This window comes from Felis catus, chromosome C2 (genome assembly GCF_018350175.1).
Source record: "Felis catus isolate Fca126 chromosome C2, F.catus_Fca126_mat1.0, whole genome shotgun sequence".
Classification (NCBI taxonomy): Eukaryota; Metazoa; Chordata; class Mammalia; order Carnivora; family Felidae; genus Felis; species Felis catus.
In genome coordinates this window covers 120,066,920-120,086,499 of record NC_058376.1, presented here as the reverse complement: position 1 = coordinate 120,086,499, position 19,580 = coordinate 120,066,920, and the positions used below count along the sequence as shown (strand labels likewise).

At 38.4% G+C, this 19,580-nt stretch overlaps 1 protein-coding gene and 1 pseudogene across 13 annotated transcripts in view; both read right to left on the bottom strand.

Annotated features, from left to right (window-relative positions):
* The window catches only part of SLC9A9 (solute carrier family 9 member A9), a 693,980-nt gene that overhangs the window by 170,500 nt on the left and 503,900 nt on the right, over positions 1-19,580 (bottom strand). The gene's annotated exons all lie outside the window — the stretch shown is intronic.
* On the bottom strand, positions 18,215-18,424 carry LOC111556488 (annotated as a pseudogene).

Sequence of the window (19,580 nt, the reverse complement as noted above, 5' to 3'; positions counted from 1 at the left end):
GAATTAGCCAGTGCAAGTTGCATTGTCTTCATGCTCACTTAAGCCACATTCATACTGTGTTTACAGCAGGAAAGGGACAGTTAAGATGGAGTGAATGGTGCAGGAAACAAGGGAAACACATGCTGATGACAGCTGAGAATGTATTTGACTTTCATTTGCCACTTTCCTCTGCAGGGGAGACCCACCTCAGGATTTTACAAGCCCTGAAAACACGGAATTTCATAATGTTTCCTGTAGGAAATCAAAAGGGCCTTTAACGCATTCTAATGATTTCTTTAATTGCCACTAAGCTCATGCTGCTTGAATTCTGGGAGTTTTCCCCATTGTTTATTGTTAGCAGAGTGGGAACACACCCCATTGGGTACATGAAGATATTTATGAAATGAGCCGTAGGAACCTGGAGGAGTTCTCTGAGGGCCTTAGCAAGGCTTTACTTCTCAAGGCAGGGTCTTTACTGAACATAGTGATTCTTTCTTTCTGATGTGAAATTCCAGGGGACTTTGTGGTAGAAAATCACTTGAACAGTGCACCCTCAAAAGGATTTTGGCTGGCAAAATTGAAGCTGTGTAAGTATGTTCATATAGAAGAGGCTTTAAGACAAGCCTGGCATAACTTTTTTTTAAGTTTATTTTTAAGTTTATAGAGAGAGAGAGAGGGAGGTGCAGGGAGGGGCAGCAACAGAGGGAAAGAGAATCCCAAGCAGGCTCTGCACTGTCAGTGCAGAGCCTGATGTGGGGCTCAAACTCACAACTGTGAGATCATGACCTGAGCCGAAACCAAGAGTCGGATGCTTAACCAACTGAGCCACCCAGGCACCCTACGCCTGGCCTAAATTTTGTGAGATGCTATTCTACAGATCTTGGTCTAGATTTAAAGATGCTCTTCTTGGGAATTCTAGTTACTGAACTGGAGTTGCCTCCATTCCGTGCTGTCAGAAGTCTGTCCATTCTTGGGCTGTACCCTTCCAGACAGGCTTACTCTTCTCCAAGATCTTACTCTGCTGATAATAGATATTCTTGCTCATACAGTGTTTTCTTTTTATCTTTTCATTTTTCTATTCCCTCCCTTACATCAAAACTCACATATGCTAAGTCTCATTTTCTCCAGAGTCTACTTTCTGTTTGCCCAAGTGGTAAACAGTAACTGATAATCTCATCTGTATTCATGAGTAAATGGGATATACTAGAATCTCTCTAAATTCTTCTCCTAACCCCTTTCTCCACTCTGTGGTAGAATACCTGTTTAATAAGTGCTCTTTGGGGCTTTAAAGGGTATTGCAGTCCACATGAAAAAGTGTGGAGCTATGCTAGGGAAATTGAAAGGTGTATTTGTACATAAGATGGTACCCTCACAGAAAACCTTGGATGAAAAATTTTAGCATCAAACTATGAGTCCATTCCTACTGTGTCAGATACCTTAGCATATACTCACAGCCACTTTCTTGTAGCCATCGGTTTCTCTAACTTTCGTAAAGAACCCACAAGTTAGTCAAAGGCATCCCGGCAGGTAAACAGGTATATCTCTCAAGCATTTAGGACAACCCAACACTGCAATTGCTAATTTCATGTGAACCAATATCTGTACATTTTATTTTTAAAAGAAAACCCTTCATCTTTCAATGTAAAGAGTTATATTGAAGTGGGCTTTGTGTGTCCAAGATGGCCTGTGCAGAAAGAAAGTCTTTTCTATGCCAGCTTTTTTATGGGTCCTTTTCCCAGAATTCCTTACCTTGGCCTTCCCAGAATTCCTATACCCTATGTTTAGCTATATATAAAGTGTTCTTTAAAATATCCTGTAGGCAGCAGGTCATTTATTTATCCATCCATCTATCCATCCATCCATCTATCCATCTATCCATCCATCCATCCATCCATCCATCCACCCACCCACCCACCAACCCACCCATACTTTTATTGAATCAGGTCACTTGTCATTCCCTTGCTCAACATTTTTCAATAGTTTGCCATCACCCTCATGATAAATCTGACTCCTTGCCATGGCTACCCACCCCTTGCCTATCCTTCCTATGACTGCACATTTCTCCCTTCACAAGCAATACAGACTTCCTCATGTTCCTTGAAGGCCTTTTTGGTCACTATTCCTTCTGCTCAGAACCTGCTTCACTGAGACACTTAACACCATTCAGGTCTCTGATCAAAAGTTACTTTCTCAAAAGGTTTTCCTTTCTACAATAGAGACCCTTGACCCCATAGCGTCCCTTTTCCCTGCTTTAGTTTTTATCCCAACACTTACTTAAGATTATCATCATATAAGATCACAGATACTTACTTGTTTTCTACTTGTCACTCTTCCTACAATATAAGCTCCAGGAGAGAAGGATCTTAGTCTTTTCTCCTCTTTGCTCTATACCAAGACACTAGAGAAACACTTAACAATAGTTGGCAGTCCATACGTATTCATTGAATAAACGAATGATTGTCTGAGGTAAGTACTACGTTATCCCCTTTTTAAGGTGGGGCAATTGAGACTTAGGTGACACACAGGAAGTGGTGGATCTAGGATCCAAATCTAGTTTTAAATCCAGGTCCAATTCTCTTTAACCCCTAAACTCAACTGTCTGCTATTGCCATACTATTTGTTGGATCCCCAGAGACAAATGGGACATAATTATTTCCTTCTGCGAATTCACAGGTAATAGTAACAGACAGAAATAGATTACATTAAGGAAGAGTGACTACCTGGATAAGGCACAGAAAGGGAAATGTTTAACTCCATACAAATCTAGTTGGAATGGAAAATATTTTCTAGTCAAAAGGGAGAGGTCATTATTGGTAGGAAAAACAATGTGTTGCAAAAGCACTGAGACTTGAAGTGTTGGGGGGTGGGGGTGAGCACCCTGAGCTGTCTGGCCTTGCTGGAGTGGTAGAGAGTGAGAAGGTGGAGTGAACCAGGGCTTCACAGGCAGGTACTGGCGCAAGAGAATTCCACCCTGTAAGTCTGATGGCGACACATACATGCAGATGTACATATTGACCAAAATGAGTGTACAAGGACAATTTTATACAAACAAAAACATGGGTGTCCCATACTTTCTTAAAGGATACTTTCTCAAAGGACTCAGTATATTGTTACAGAGCAGCATCTCAGAAAGATATGCCCCCATTTCATACAACAGAGAATATAGTTTCAGCTACCCAGTTCAGAAGGCTCCCCAAGCTCTCTATGCTTAAAAACCAGTGCTATCAGCTTCTGTAAATTGCTTGCTACCCGTATAAATTTGAATTTTTAAAACCCACAGGTTTCAAGTAATTTTTGTTAACATGATAAAGTGAAACAGAGCTGGTGAGGCCAATTAGGAGAGACTAACATAGGCACGTTTAGGTTTGCCACAGGACGGAAGGGTACACATGTAGTATAAAGAAACTATGTGGGTCCATGGGCCTGGTCTGGCTGGATCTGGGGATGAAAGACAAGGATTTTCCTACTTCATTTGGAAGAATGTTCTCCAGCGTTATGATCCATTGACTGTTTCCAGTACTTCAATATGACTGACGGCCATTTAAGCCATATAAAGTATGACTAAGGACTCTCGTTACAACCTCCGAGAAAGAGAGAGGTTTTTGAATCCTCTGTAACCCTTTCTGACTAAACAAACACAGGAAAGCATGGTATACAACAAGCCATCCCTAGAGGTTAGCAGAGCAGGGCAGAGGTAGGGAAGGTTGGAAATTTATATTTTTGAGGCAAGGTTTACAGTAATTTGTGTCACATCATGCTTTTCCATTTAGGATTTCTCAAAGCTACCACAGAGTCTCCTGCACTACTTATACATGCACCTGCTATACTGATGAGATGGGCATTGTTTTAAGGTTTTAAGCATAATAGTATTTTAAGACATAACCTCATTTGCTGCTCTTTTAATTGCTGCTTTGTAATGCTTTATCTATTTTAATTACTGTTTTAATGTACTGCTTGTACCCTGAGGTGCTTTCTGTGAATGGTACCATTTTAAGAAATGAAGAATTAAATAAATAACTTCACAGGTGAGAAATCACATTAGTCAAACCTGTGTCTAAAAGAGCATTGTTATTTGCCTGATACGGAGTGTTAATAAGCAGTAGTCTCTCTTTCAAGCATAAGGACTGAGCTGTGATGTCCAAGGTCAGACACAGAGCATGGGTAAAACTGGGAATGGAAGGCAAGATTCCCAAGGGTTCATTTAGTTTCCAATAACTAGAATTCATGCTATCATGTTTAAGTTTGATCTTATGTTCTCAACAAGTCTTTATGAGTAACAATAGCTCTAATGAAGGCAAAAGTATATATTTTCCACTTAACTCCAGCAGCAATTGAATTGTAGTTCTCTTGGCCAGGAAACAAATTCCATAGACCCAGTTCTTAACCTGAGTCATGTTACCCTTAGTCACACACTCGATAGCATTCCTTGGCTTAATAAAGTAGGAAATGGACTGCTGGCTTGGAGTTTCCTGACTTGAAGTAGGTGCTGTAATGACATAACTCCCCTCTACACCCCCACAGCCACACTGAGCTTTTTATTTCCGTATTTAAAGCACAGGCAAGATCAAAACAATAGATGAAATTTCATAAAACAGTAGTAGTTACGCCTAGATGTTTTTACTAACTTCCTAAAAACACTTTGGAATCAGCTCCAACTGCATTTATAAATGAAAAAGGAAATGAAGCACAACACCCCAGCCACAAAATTCTTTGGTCTTGAATTGGCCAGATGTCTAGATTTCCTTTACGTAAACAGGGTCAAATGTGAGGCCAACCATTTGTAAACTCCCAGATCCTCATGGGCAAGGATGCTAATGAAGTTGTCTAGTTTCCACAAAACTGTGATGCAACTTCTTAGGATGGAGAAACCAGGCAGATGGATGCAGTCGGCCCAGGGCCTAGCCCGGAGGCCTACATGGAGTAGGCCATTACTCATGGAGTAAATGTGGCTCATGGAGTGCAAAAGAAAAGAACTTTATCACACCTCCCCTTGGCCCCAATATACACATATGTACACACTTGCTTCTACAGACTCCTATGACTTTTTATTAATCTCAGACAGCTTACAAGAGTCCTCTGGTCACTTGTAATCACAGAAGTGGTCTCAGTTCAGTAATAAATATGTTTAGTTACATGAATAACACCCGAATGTGAATATGAAATTCTCAGAGTGAGACCCCAGTTTGGGCCTGCTGCAAGGGTCAAGTCCTTCTTTCTATCCTCCTTTTATTTCCCACCCTACTCCTGCTTACAGGCTGGTCTCTCTCTCCAAGGATAAGGAACAGGAGAAGGAGGAGGGGCAAATGGGGAAGAAAGGTTATGTCTGTGTGGCATAACTATGGCATTGTTTCCCTTTGGTTATGGCAGATATTGGAAACGTTTGTCAGGGCTCTTCAGAGGCCCATCCATGGCTGGGACTAATTTGCAAGTTCCTGACATGGATTGTGTTTCATCCACTTCTTCCTTGGCCCTGAACATCTGACTGTACAGACCTGGCTTTCTTCTGCTGTGACTTCCTCACCTCTCCAGGTGACATTCTAGGGCAGGGTCTAAGAGACAACTCCATATAGGCTTTCTCTATTACATCACACAATTAATAAGAAACGTACTCCTTAGGTATGTTTTTGGTGGGAATGTATCAAATTCCCAAACTGTGGATCTCACTCTGTTCCAGGCTACTTTAGCCAGCTTCTGAATTTCTCAGACCCAGGTCTGCCCCTTCAGTCTTCTGGGGACATGCAGCAGTCTTGCCGATGGTCTCACTGAACTCCATCTCATGGGCTTATGATGAGGGACAAACCTTCTCTGTGTTATTCCTTTCTCACAGGAAATGGGACTCACAGATCTACCTTGGCCAATGGCATGTGAGTAGATATGATACACACCATGAGCGAGTAGTTTTTAGAAACTTTGGGAGTTTCAGCTCCTTGCTCCTTTCCTTTTCCACGAGAGAACAGCATGTTCCAGGTAGGGCTGCTCCCTTAGTCTGGGTCTTAGAATGAGAAAACAGATGGCATAGCCCCAGCCAACCTGCAGTTAAGAGGAGTTGAGCCAACCTGAGCCACAGATGAGAGCCCAGTAGAGATAAGCATCCCTCTAGCTGACCCCTAGCCTTTACATAATTTGAAAAAGAAACATATCTTTGTGAATGCAAATCATTTAGATATTTGGGCTATTATTTTTGCAGTGAAAACGTGACTTACACACTAGCCAAGTATTGGCCAGGAAGGTATTAGGGAAATTGGAATGTGTCCTGGAGTCCAAGTGAAGACTGAGGTTTCAAGTAAGATGGAGGGGCAATTGAATTCAATATTGCTGACAGTCCAATAAAAATTAAAAATGAGGCTTGACCATTGCATTTAGCAACATGAGGGGCATCAAGACTAATAAGAATAGTTTTGGGGGCAGAATGATGGGGGCTACTACCTATTCATAGTAGGTTCAAGAGAGATTGAAAGGAGAGGAGTTGTAGACACTGTGAGCTGAAACTATTTTGAGAGGTTTTGCCTTAAAGGACAGCAAGGAATGAGGCTGTGGCTGGAGAGGGATGTGCAAGCAAGAAAGGTTTTTTATTTTTATTATTAAAGATGAAAGTAATTAAACTAGGTTTTAAAACTGTTCAGTGAAGAGGACAAAATGATGATATGAGAGAGAAGACAGACAACATTGGAGTGATGTCTTCCAATAAGTGAGGGAGGATGTGACTACCACATGAATAGAAGGATGGGCCTTAACTGGAGTAAGGTCAGTTTGTTCCTCTTGATATAATGGAAGGTGGAACTTAAGGACACTGATGCTGGAAGGTAGGTTTATGGAGAACCTGTGGAAGCTATCTTTTTATTGCTTCTATTCTCTTTGTGAATGGGGGAGATCATCAGCTGAAAGAGAAAGCTGGGGAAAAGGTAACAGGTGCTTGACAGAAGGGAAGGAGACAAGGTGAGAATGAAATTATCTGGTAGAATTGGAATGTTGATGGGCTAGGGAATTTTAGGATAATTGCTGGGCAGCCCCCAAAGTCCCTGAAAGCCTACTGCATATGAAGTGTTATGCTCAGAGCTGTGAGACAAAGGGAAGAAGAGACCCAGACATTGCCCTCAGTGGTCTCACACTCTAAGGTAGAGAGTTGTCATTCAGATATATCAGTGAATCATGAGTTACTTCTGCGAGGTATGGTCTATTAGGAAAGGAAGTATGGCAACTGCGGTGGGAGCACAAAGCAGGGAAGAACCTATTTTACCTGTGTGGTAGGATGCTGCTGATGAGACATTCTCATCATTCTCAGAGGGGATGACTGATTCTTAGTCTAAGGCATGAAAGGCACATAGTACTCATCTAGGTAATGAGAGGGGAAGGCTGTCCTGGTAGAGAGAGAAGCCCTGTACAGAGGAGGTAGTGTGGCCTGTTTGGGGGAAATAGAAATATTTCTTTTTAAAATTTTTTTTTTAACATTTATTTATTTTTGAGACAGAGAGAGACAGAGCATGAATGGGGGGAGGGCCAGAGAGAGAGGGAGACACAGAATCTGAAGCAGGCTCCAGGCTCTGAGCTGTCAGCACAGAGCCTGATGCGGGGCTTGAACTCACGGACCGTGAGATCGTGACCTGAGCGAAGTCGGACGCTCAACCGACTGAGCCACCCAGGCGCTCCAATAATAGAAATATTTTAATATGGCTGAACTCTGTGTGTGTGTGTGTGTGTGTGTGTGTGTGTGTGTGTGTGTGTGTATGAATGTGCACAAGTACATTGGTGTATGGACTCACATGCATGTATGTTTGGAGGAGGGGTGTATTTGTGACCAAGTGACTCCTAGAGATACATGTGTTGAATGTCATGATCAGCAACAGTCTGCCTTCCTATTTCCATTTGATGTGTGTCACTTGAAAGTATCTCCCCCCAAACCCCACCTATTATTGCAAATACTCTTGGAAGAAGCCAAAATTATGATGATGTTTTTTATTTTTATAGCACGTATTAGAAGTAATAGGACACAATGAACAATGAATTGAGAAGTTCGTTGTAAGATATAAATATAGGCCAGATTTCCATTTCACCTTGGTGTCCTGAGTTACACAGACTAGGGATTCGGCTCAGTGACTGAAAGAAAACAAAACAAAACAAAACACAATCCTAGCCAAATGTTTGTGTTGAGGATTGGAGGTAGAAATATTGAGTAAAACAAAAAAATCAAAACTATACTATCAACATACATCAATACCTTTACAAAATACATTTACTCCTACAGCTTTGTGTTTTTTTGTTGCCAACAAAAAAATTCTCCAAAAACCATCACCTCAAAGTTTACCTTGAAAAAGGAAACAGCAAAAGTCATAGTTTACAAATGCCCTGTGTGACTTCTGTTTAAAATGGTTTCCAATTAGTAGTCCCTAATGGTGCCTCTGCTAAATTCCTACTCAAATGCTTTTGAATGCCCAGAAAAGGCAAACAATTCCAATACCATTGAAAACCCAAAATAATGGGCAAGTGAATGTTACAATATCCTAAGAGTTTTTAAGAATCATAAGGCTTATAGAGCTATTTTGTGAAAAACAACCAGCATCCTATCCCCACTTCATGGAATATCACATCCTTGCTTGCCTGCAAGACAGCAGAAATATACTTTGTTCTTAGTCCCCCCAAAAACCTATTGCAAAGCGTCATAGGGCAGTAGTAAAAGGTGGGAGTTGAGACTGTTGTGTCAGCTACACAAAGGCAGGGACTTTTGTCTCTTCTCTTCTATGTCTTACTGGTTGCTGGCACAGAGTAGAAGCTCAATAAATATTTGTTGAATGAATGTGAATGAATGAAGGAAAAGATGGGGGACAGAAGTCCGTATTTCCAATAGCACATTGCATTCTGTGGAGAGTATATGTCCCATATGTAGAGTTGTAGCCAAGGATGAAGGTAAAGAGATGCCAGGAATACAGTATGCTACATTGGCTCAAAGGGCCTGAAAACCAACAGTGAGGACAACAGAGAATTCCTCACACATATGGCATAGCCTCAAAGATGAATATTTGCTTGATCCTAGGGCCTGGGTTATAAATGTTGCAAATTGACTTGCTAGCTATGGCTCCAAGAAAAGAATGTGATGAACAACCAGATGGACATTGTGGGAGCCAAGGGCAATTCACACACCTGTCTGTTGGCAAATATTGAGTCTAGAGAGATTTCTCCTTATTAAAATACTAGCAAAGACAAGAAAAGTAGCACAGAGTTTATCAAGATATTCTATACAATAAAGAAAAAGAAACATCTTCCTGAAGACCTAGAAGAAAGGAGTTTCTGGAATTACAACAAAGTTTTAGAAATCTGTTAGGCATCTTCAAAAACATCCAATAATTCCGGACTATAAGAAACAGGACAGAAAGTCACCAAGAAAAGAACAAATTACGTTGCCAGTGTTTAACTCACTCTTACTAGAAAGCAATTAGGCAAAATACATTTTAAACTTTGAAAAATATTCTACCCCTTGACTCTTTAATCCCATGTTTAAGGATCTACTCTAAGAAAATAATCAGAAACACAAACAGGTATATATGTATGTAATAATCACAGTATAATTTATGATAGTTTAAGATAATTCTAATTTAATTCTAATTTAATATATTCTAAAACCAATTTAGATAAATAATTGTGGTATATTCATATGATTTTATTATTCAGTCATTTAAAATAAAATTTCAACAGATATCTAATAAAATTAGAAAGCTATCATGCTGTATTTTTGAGTTAAAAAGTAACAGACCTGAATTTTGTAAAAAAGATTGATTGCCAAAAATGTCTTTGGAAATGTACTAAAATGTTAACAGTAATCATCTCTGTAAAAAGACACCAAGTGAATTTTATTTTTTAAACAAGTTTTTAGTTTTTAAATTTTATATAGTAAGCACATATTAGTTTTACTCATAAAATTAAACACCTGTTTAAATTTCTGGTATTGGCTAATGAAAAATAAAATTACTGTTTCGAACACATTTAGAATAAAACCTTGGCTTGAGAGCATAATTTGTTCTGGAAACATGCTTGTAATCCAAAGTACTTGTTTATCAAAGCGAATTTCATTTACCATTGGCTCAGTTGTGATCATGTGACATTTGGCATCATGTACTACTCGTATTGCAAGACATCGATCATTTATCAAGTTAAAATTTATTAGAAATGTCTGCTTGTCTTGCAAAAACACTCTCAGAACAAGTTACTCATAATTGAAAGTTTTACTGCACTTTCTCCCTTTCTTTGAGAATCCCACTGAAATAACAAGACTGCTGTACAAACATAAATAGACCCATAAATACAATATATTAAAGAAAGAAAAGGATGAGATTATTTTGATGACTAGACTGTAATAAACTACAACCTGCATGGACAAATACTGCAGGCCACGCTACTCTGTGGCAGAACTTTGGGAGGGCCACACCAGAGGGGCAGGTGGCCCCAGAATGGGCTGAACATATCCATTTCCAGCATTTCAGCTGCAGTTTTCCAAACTAAGGGATAGTTTGCTTGGTGGGAACTCATGTGTGGGTGCTGTGCTTGAGGAGAAATAGAGATAAAGAGGCTCAAGGGGACATCAGGTGACCCTTAATGTACAAATTGAAGCTTGGAAAATATAAGAAAAAAGTAGCCAGTGTCACTGAAAAGCCAGCTGTTGAGATGCTTTTGTACCATCATCTCCAAATATGGGTGCTGCCTCACTACAGGCCAATTATAATTTACTTTACAAACCCAGCACTAGGTTGGGTGGAACACTCTACCCACTAAAAAAAAAAAAAAAAGCTAATGTTTTTCCAAACATTCCTTGTACTCAGTACAATGAAACCTGCATTAAAGCATATTTTGCCTCTAATGGGCAATTCCCTGTCTTAAGCAATTTCTTCAGAGTGATTCTGTATGATACAATCTGGCAATTATTTTTAAAATCTCCAGCTAAAATCCCATATTTTGGCTATGCAACTGATCTTTAGGGTGGATGCAAAATGGGAGTTTTATTGCAACTCTGGATTGTACACAGTAATTTTTCTTAAACCATTTCATTAAGGTTTAAAATGCATACTAGCAGGTAAAAGATTATAATAGATTAAAAAAAAAACTAAGACTTTATTTTCTGAAGAGAAGTTAAGGACCCCGGGGAATTAAATTATGTTGATTAAAACATGGAAATCTATTTCAAGCAACACTAGCTCACTGCTCACTTATAACCAAAATAAAATGGGGGAAAGAGAGGAAGTCCCACTGTTCAGTGCTTATAAAAATGACTTTTATATATTGCTTTCACTCTTTATTTTAGGATTCTACATTACCAGGACTAGAAGAAAGAAAAGGAGCATGAACATGTTAAGAAGAATATGAGGATTTTAAGTTTTAATTCTGGGATGAGAAAAATATAGCAGACAATTTGAAGATTTTTTAACTGTCATAAAATGATATATCACACACATAAGATACACATAAAAGACTAGAGAAAATAAGAATGCAAGACCTTGATTACAAATAAAATTATAGTGGGAAATCTAATTTACCTTATTTAGAATCTGACATCTAGTAAAAATATAGGTAAGATTATAGAGAATTTGAGCAACATAATCAATAAACTCAATTTAATAGACACACAAAATTATACTGGGAAATCTAACGTACCTTATTTGGAATATGACATCTATTAAAAGTATAGGTAAGGATATAGAGAATTTGAGTAACATAATCAATAAACTCAAGTTAATACACACACACACACATAAATTTTTTCCTCAAAAGTAGCAAATATACATTTTTTTCATGTCCATGGAACATACACCCTGATCAGTTATGTACTTGATCACAAAGAAAATCTTATATTTCAAAAGTAGAATCACTACAGTTCACAGCCTCATAATTTGATAAATTAGGAATAAATAATAAAAAGGTAACCAAAAATTGTAATTGTTGGGTAAACTAAGAAACTTTCAAAAAATTATCTATCAAAGAGAAACAAAAACTGAATCACCTCAAATATAATCACTGATTCGGGCAAGGATCATTGACAGATGTTAAAAACAGTAGGTAAAAGATTGCTGGAAACAAGATATTCACACAGTGGTCAAGTATTACCCCATAGGTTAAAAACTAGTTACCAAGGTAAAACTGTACCTTTACAGTAGACGTTACCACCATAACCATATGAACAAACTTGGTATCATCAATAGTGGGACAGTCTGACCTTATATGTCTGCTGACATGAAATACACACTATTGAGCATATAACGTCATCCATGAATATTCTTGCCAAAAATGTTCAACCTGAATTTCAGGCCTGAACATAATTTCCAGTTTACAGTAAATGTAGCAGAGAGAAAAATACATTAACTGATGCTATGTAGAAACAAACAAGTCCAGAATGTGGAATAGTGTACATAACAATTGACCTGGTTTCTTCTAAAAATCAATGTCATGAAAAATAAAAAAGAAGCTGATTTAAAGAAACTACAAAAATTTTTTTTAACCAAATGCAGTGTATAACTTTGATTGGATCTTGAATTTAAAAATATCTATGCAGTATTTATTTTCTTGCAATAACTGGGGATATCTGAATATATATTGACATGATAAAAACTATTCATTGTTTTTTTTAATAAGTATTTTTAAGCATAGTAATGGTATTTTGGTTAAGAGAATGTCAAAGATGTATGCTTCAGTATTTGGGTAAGAGGTGTGTGATGGCTGTCCTTACATCCGATTCAGTGAAAAAATAAAAGAATAAATAAAAAGCACTTGCATATTTAATATATGTGATCTATATGTACATGCAGAGAAGTATGAAAAAACAAGATGGAAAAATTATTAATGTGTAAAACTAGCTGAAAGACATATGGATACTTATTTTACTATTCGTTGAACCATGTAAAATCACCAATACTTTACCATTTTTGAACTACAAAATGATAATTTTACATTTGAATATACCAATTACCAGAGGAGACCCTGGAAACGTGATTACAGACCTACTATTAAAATGACTCCAGGAACCAGATGGTTTTACAGCTGACTCCTAACTAGTCTTTAACGACTTGACCATTTTTGGTGTGCCTGGGTGGCTCAGTTGTTTAAGCCTCTGACTTTGGCTCAGGTCATGATCTCACTGTTTGTGATTTTCAGCCTTGCATCAGGCTCTGTGCTGACAGCTCAGAGCCTGGAGTCTACTTTGGATTCTGTGTCTCCCTCTTTCTCTGCCCCTCCCCTGCTCATGCCCTGTCTCTTTCTCTCAAAAAGAAACAAACATTAAAAAAAAATTTTTTTTTTAAGATTTGATCATTTTTATGTTATTTTAGACCATAAAAAATAGAAAAGTCTTCAGTTAATGTCATGAATATACCATAGTCTTATTAATATCTAAACCTAATAAAGACAGTCTTCTCTCCCCCAAAGAGAAAAACTATAATTTCAGTAATTATTATATATATAAAATTGTAGAAAAAACGGCTTTTCTGAGAATATAAGGATTTTTAATTATCAGAATATCTATCAATATGTTTCATCACATCAATAAAATAGAAGAAAAAACTTTGGACAGAATTCGGCAGTTATGCGGTGTGGAGAGGTGAACTTGGGGAGCGAGAGAAGCTGCGGGAAGGGAGGTGCTTTTGCAGGCAGAGAGAGGACGGAGACGGTGGCGGGGGGAAGAATATGGGAAAAGCACCCCTCCCCAAAAGCAGCTGGAGAGAAAGTGGAAAATTGGAAACAGCCGCAGGGACTAAACTAAAAAGGGAGAAAGGAGAAAGGAGAGGGTTTAAATTCCATTAAGACGGTAAACAAGGGGAGTGCAAAGTCTGCAACTCCGCAGCTCAATACCTGGCGGTGCTCTGGTAGGAAGGGTGAATCCCCAGGAAGAGTGGGGTCCAGGAGTTTCTTGGCCACATGGGGAAAGCGGTTCCACTGCTGGAAGGACATTTGGTAGAGGCTGTGAGGCAACCTGGGCCCAGCAGACCCCAGAAAGCGGCCACATTTGCTGGTGCTGGAACAAGGTCCTTAAGGGTGAAGCTGGTGCCAGATGTGTGTTGTGATTTTCCGTAATCCCTGAAAAGCTGCTGCTACACTATCTCGCGAACTTTTTCTGGGGCGGGCAGGCACCTGGCTGCAGTCTCGGGGCACCGATAGCAGCAAGGTCCAGCAAGAACTCCTGGGTGCAGCTGACATTCAGCCATTGCTCATTTGGCCATTGCTCGGTAAGACCCTCCCACAGAGGGGCAGAACGGGTCAAAGATGCAGTCCTTTAAAAGTAAGGGGCCAGGGAAAATAGCCGCATCTGAGGCAAGACTCGGGAGAGAGGTACTGCCTGGGGCCTAGTTACGGAGAGTGAAAAAGCGGGTAGTGGATGAAACCTGAAGACAGAGGTCAGGTGCAGGATTGCTGATCATGGAGAACTGCGATTGCCGATCAGGTAGATGAGTGACGCCATTTTCACCTTTCCTGCGCATGCGCGCATGCGCACACACAACTACAAGCACCACCCCAATCCACCGCAGTAGGCTAGCAGCGCCATCTAGTGGAGAGCGGGGCCGTTACACTGAGTCCCGCCCACCTGGGCCAACCTCCCTCTTCAAGAACACAAATCTCACCGCCTACTTAGTTTATGGACTATGAAGCGCTTCACAGCCTGACTTTTAGGGGAAAACGAAGTAATTTCAGTCCTATTTCAATCTGATAGCAAGTCCATCTATTCAATTGTCCTTTTTTTCTCTTTCAATTCTTTTTTCTTGAACACAGAAGAGAAAAAAATCATTTTTATTTTCAATTTTTATTAAAAATATTTTTATTTAATTTTTTACTATATTTTTTACTTTGGTGTAACTTTTTCAAATATACTTCCATCACTTTATTTTAGTCTACTTAGTGTATTCACTTTTTCAAATTTTAAAACCATTTCCTTTTTTTCCTTTTTATTTTTTCTCTTCTTAGTTCTTTTTCTTGAATGCAGAAAGAGAAAAACTTCATTTTTACTTTCCATTTCTATTAAAAATATATTTAATTTTTTTACTACATATTTTGCTTTTATGTAAATTTTCTCAAATTCTATTTCATGTCCATCATTTTATTTTAGTCTACGACAGTGTATTCACTTATACAAATTTTCAAATGATTTACTTCCTTTTTTCCTCTTTTTTCTCTTTCATTTCTTTTCTTTTTCTTGAATACAGAAAAATTCATTTTTAGTTTTAGTTTTTATTAAAAATATTTTTCTTTAATTTTTTCTACTATATTCTTTACTTTTGTATAATTTCTTTCAAATTCTATTTTATTCCCATCACCTCATTTTAGTCTACTTCAGTGTATTCATTTTTTGAAATTTTCAAACAATATCCTTTTTTTTCTCCCTCCCCCTTTCTTTCCTCTGTCAAACCACTTTCAACACCCAGACCAAAACACACCTAGGATCTAGCATCGTTTATTTGATTTTGTGTGTGTGTGTGTGTATTTTTCATTTTAATATTTTTTAAATTTTAATTTTTTTTTAATTTTAATTTTTCTACCTCATTAATTCCCTTTCTCCATTCAAAATTACAAAACTAAGGAATTCACTCCAAAAGAAAGAGCACAAGAAACAACAGCCAGGGATTTAACCAACACAGATACAAGCAAGATGTCTGAACCAGAATTTAGAATCACGACATAAGAATACTAGCTGGAGTCAAAAATAGATTAGAATCCCTTTCTGCAGAGATAAAAGAAGTAAAAAAATAGCCAGAATGAAATTAAAAATGCTATAACAGAGATGCAATCACGGATGGATGCCATGGCGGCAAGGATGGATAAGACAGAACAGAGAATCAGCAATATAGAGGACAAACTTATAGAGAATAATGAAGCAGAAAAAAAGAGGGAGATGAAGGCAAAAGAGCATGATTTAAGAATTTAAAAAATCATGACTTGTTAAAAAGAACAATATCTGAATCATAGGGGTCCCGGAAGAGAGAGAAATAGGGGTAGAAGGGTTACGTGGGCAAATCATAGTGGAAAACTTTCCTAACCTGGGGAAAGACACAGACATCAAAATCCAAGAACCACAGAGGACCCCCATTAGGTTCAACAAAAACTGACCATCAACAAGGCATATCATAGTCAAATTCACAAAATACTCAGGCAAGGAGAGAATCATGAAAGCAGCAAGGGAAAAAAAGTCCCTAACCTACAAGGAAGACAGATCAGGTTTGCAGCAGACCCATGCATAGAAACTTGGCAGGCCAGAAAGGAGTGGCAGGATATATTCAATGTGCTGAATCAGAAAAATATGCAGCCAAGAATTCTTTATCCAGCAAGGCTGTCATTCAAAATAGGAGAGATAAAAAGTTTCCCAGACAAACAGAAATTAAAGGAGTTTGTGACCACTGAACCAGCCCTGCAAGAAATTTTAAGGGGGGGCTCTCTGAGGGGAGAAAAGATGAAAATATAACTAACTAAACAAACAAACAAATAAATACCAAAAGCAACAAAGATTAGAAAGGACCAGAGAACACCACCAGAAACTCCACCTCTACACAAATCATTAAGGCAATGATTTCATACCTTTCAGTACTCACTCTAAATGTCAGTGGACTCAATGCTCCAATCAAAAGACATAGGGTAACAGAATGGATAAGAAAACAAGATCCATCTATATGCTGTTTACAAGAGACCCACTTGAGACCTAAAGACACCTTCAGATTGAAAATAAGGGGATGGAGAACCCTCTATCATGCTAACGGCCAACAAAAGAAAGCTGGAGTAGCCATACTTATACCAGACAATCTAGACTTTAAAATAAAGGCTGTATCAAGAGATGCAGAAGGGCATTATATCATAATCAAGGGGTCTATCCATCAAGAAGACCTAACAATGGGAAACATTTATGCACCAAATGTGAAAGCACCCAAATATATAAATCAATTAATCACAAGCATGAAGAAACTCATTGATAGTAATACCATAATAGTGGGAGACTTCAACACCCCACTCACAGCAATGGACAGATCATCTAATCAACAAATCAACAAGGAAACAATGGCTTTGAATGACACACTGGACCAGATGGACTTAACAGATATATTCAGAACATTTCATCCTAAAGCAGCAGAATATACATTCTTCTCCAGTGCACATGGTACGTTCTCCAGAACAGGCCACATACTGGGACACAAATCAGCCCTCAATGAGTACAAAAAGGTCGAGATCATACCGTGCATATTGTCATACCACAACGCTATGAAACTTGAAATCAGCCACAAGAAAAAATTTGGTAAGGTAACAAATACTGGAGACTGAAGAACATCCTACTAAAGAATGAATGAGCTAACCAAGCAGTTAAAGAGGAAATTAAAAAGTATATGGAAGTCAATGAAAATGATAATTCCACAATCCAAAACCTCTGGAATGCAGCAAAGGTGGTCATAAGAGGAAAGTATATAGCAATCCAGGCCTTCCTAAAGAAGGAAGAAAGATCTCAGGTACACAACCTAACCTTATGCCTTAAAGAGCTGGAAAAAGAACAGCAAATACAACTCCAAAACACAAGAAGACAGGAAATAATAAAGATTAGGGCAGAAATTAATGCTATCAAAACAAACAAACAAACAAAATCACAGAACAGATCAATGAAACCAGAAGCTGGTTCTTTGAAAGAATTAACAAAATTGATAAGCCACTAGCCAGTGTGATCAAAAAGAAAAAGGAAAGGACCCAAATAAATAAAATCAAGAATGAAAGAGGAGAGATCACAACCAACACAGCAGAAATAAAAACAATAATAAGAGAATATTCTCAGCAATTATATGCCAATAAAATGGGCAATCTGGAAGAAATGGACAAATTCCTAGAAACATACACTACCAAAACTGAAACAGGAAGAAATAGAAAATTTGAACAGACCCATAACCAGTAAGGAAATTGAATTAGTAATCAAACATCTGCCAAAAAAACAAGCGTCCAGGGTCAGATGGCTTTCCAGGGGAATTCTACCAAACACTTAAGGAAGAGTTAACACTAATTCTCTTGAAGCTTGTTCCAAAAAATAGAAATGCAAGGACAACTTCCAAACTCTGTCTATGAAGCCAGCATTACCCTGATTCCAAAACCAGACAGAGACCCCACTAAAAAGGAGAACTATAGACCAATTTCCCTTATGACCATGGATGCAAAAATCTTCAACAAGATATTAGCCAACCAGCTACAACAATATAGTAAAAAAGTTATTCACCACAATCGAATGGGATTTATACCTGGGATGCAGGGCTGGTTCAATATCCACAAAAGAATTAATGTGATTCATCCCATCAATAAAAGAAAGGATAAGAACCATATGATCCTCTCAATAGATGCAGAGAAAGCATTTGACAAAATACACCATCCTTTCTTGATAAAAAGCCTCAAGAAAGTAAGGATAGAAGGAGCATACCTCGAGATCATACACTTGATCTTAGCCAAAAGGCCGAGAAGCGATTACCTCGAGATCATAAAAGCCATATATGAAGGACCCAACACTAATATCATCCTCAATGGGGAAAAACTCCTCCCCCTAAGGTCAGGAACAAGACAGGGATGTCCACTCTCACCACTGTTATTCACCATAGTATTTGACGTCTTAGCCTCTGCAATCAGACAACACAAAGAAATAAAAAGCATCCAAATCGGCCAGGAGGAGGTCAAACTTTCACTCTTCACAGATGACATGATACTCTGTATGGAAAACCCAAAAGATTTCACCAAAAAACTGCTAGAATTGATTCATGAATTCAGCAAAGTTGCAGGATATAAAATCAACGCAGAGAAATCGGTTGCATTCCTATAAACCAAAGATGAAGCGACAGCAAGAGAAATCAAGGAATCGATCCCGTTTACAGTTGCACCAAAAACCATAATATACCTAGGAATAAATCTAACCAAAGAGGTGAGAATTCTATACACTGAAAACTATAGAAAGCTTATGAAAGAAATTGAAGGAGACACAAGAAAATGGAAGAAGATTCCCTGCTCCTGGATAGGAAGAACAAATATTGTTAAAATGTCAATACTACCCAAAGAAATCTACATATTCAATGCAATCCCTATCAAAATAACACCAGCATTCTTCACAGAGCTAGAACAAATAATCCTAAAATTTGTATGGAACCAGAAGAGACCCTGAATAGCCAAAGCAATCTTGAAAAAGAAAACCAAAGTTGGAGGCATGACAATCCCAGACTTCAAGCTATACTACAAAGCTGTAATCATCAAGACAGAATGGTACTGGCACAAGAACAGACACTCAGATCAATGGAACAGAATAGAGAAGCCAGAAATGGATCCACAAACACAGCAGGAAAGAATATCCAGTGGAATAAAGACAGTCTCTTCAACAAGTGGTGCTGGAAAAACTGGACAGCGACATGCAGAAGAATGAACCTGGACCACTTTCTTACAAAAATAAACTCAAAATGTCTGAAAGACTTCAATGTAAGACAGGAAGCCATCAAAATCCTCGAGGAGAAAGCAGGCAAAAACCTCTTTGATCTTGGCCGCAGCAACTTCTTACTCAACATGTCTCTGGAGGCAAGGGGAAAAAAGCAAAAATGAACTACTGGGACCTCATCAAAATAAAAAGCTTCTGCACAGCAAAG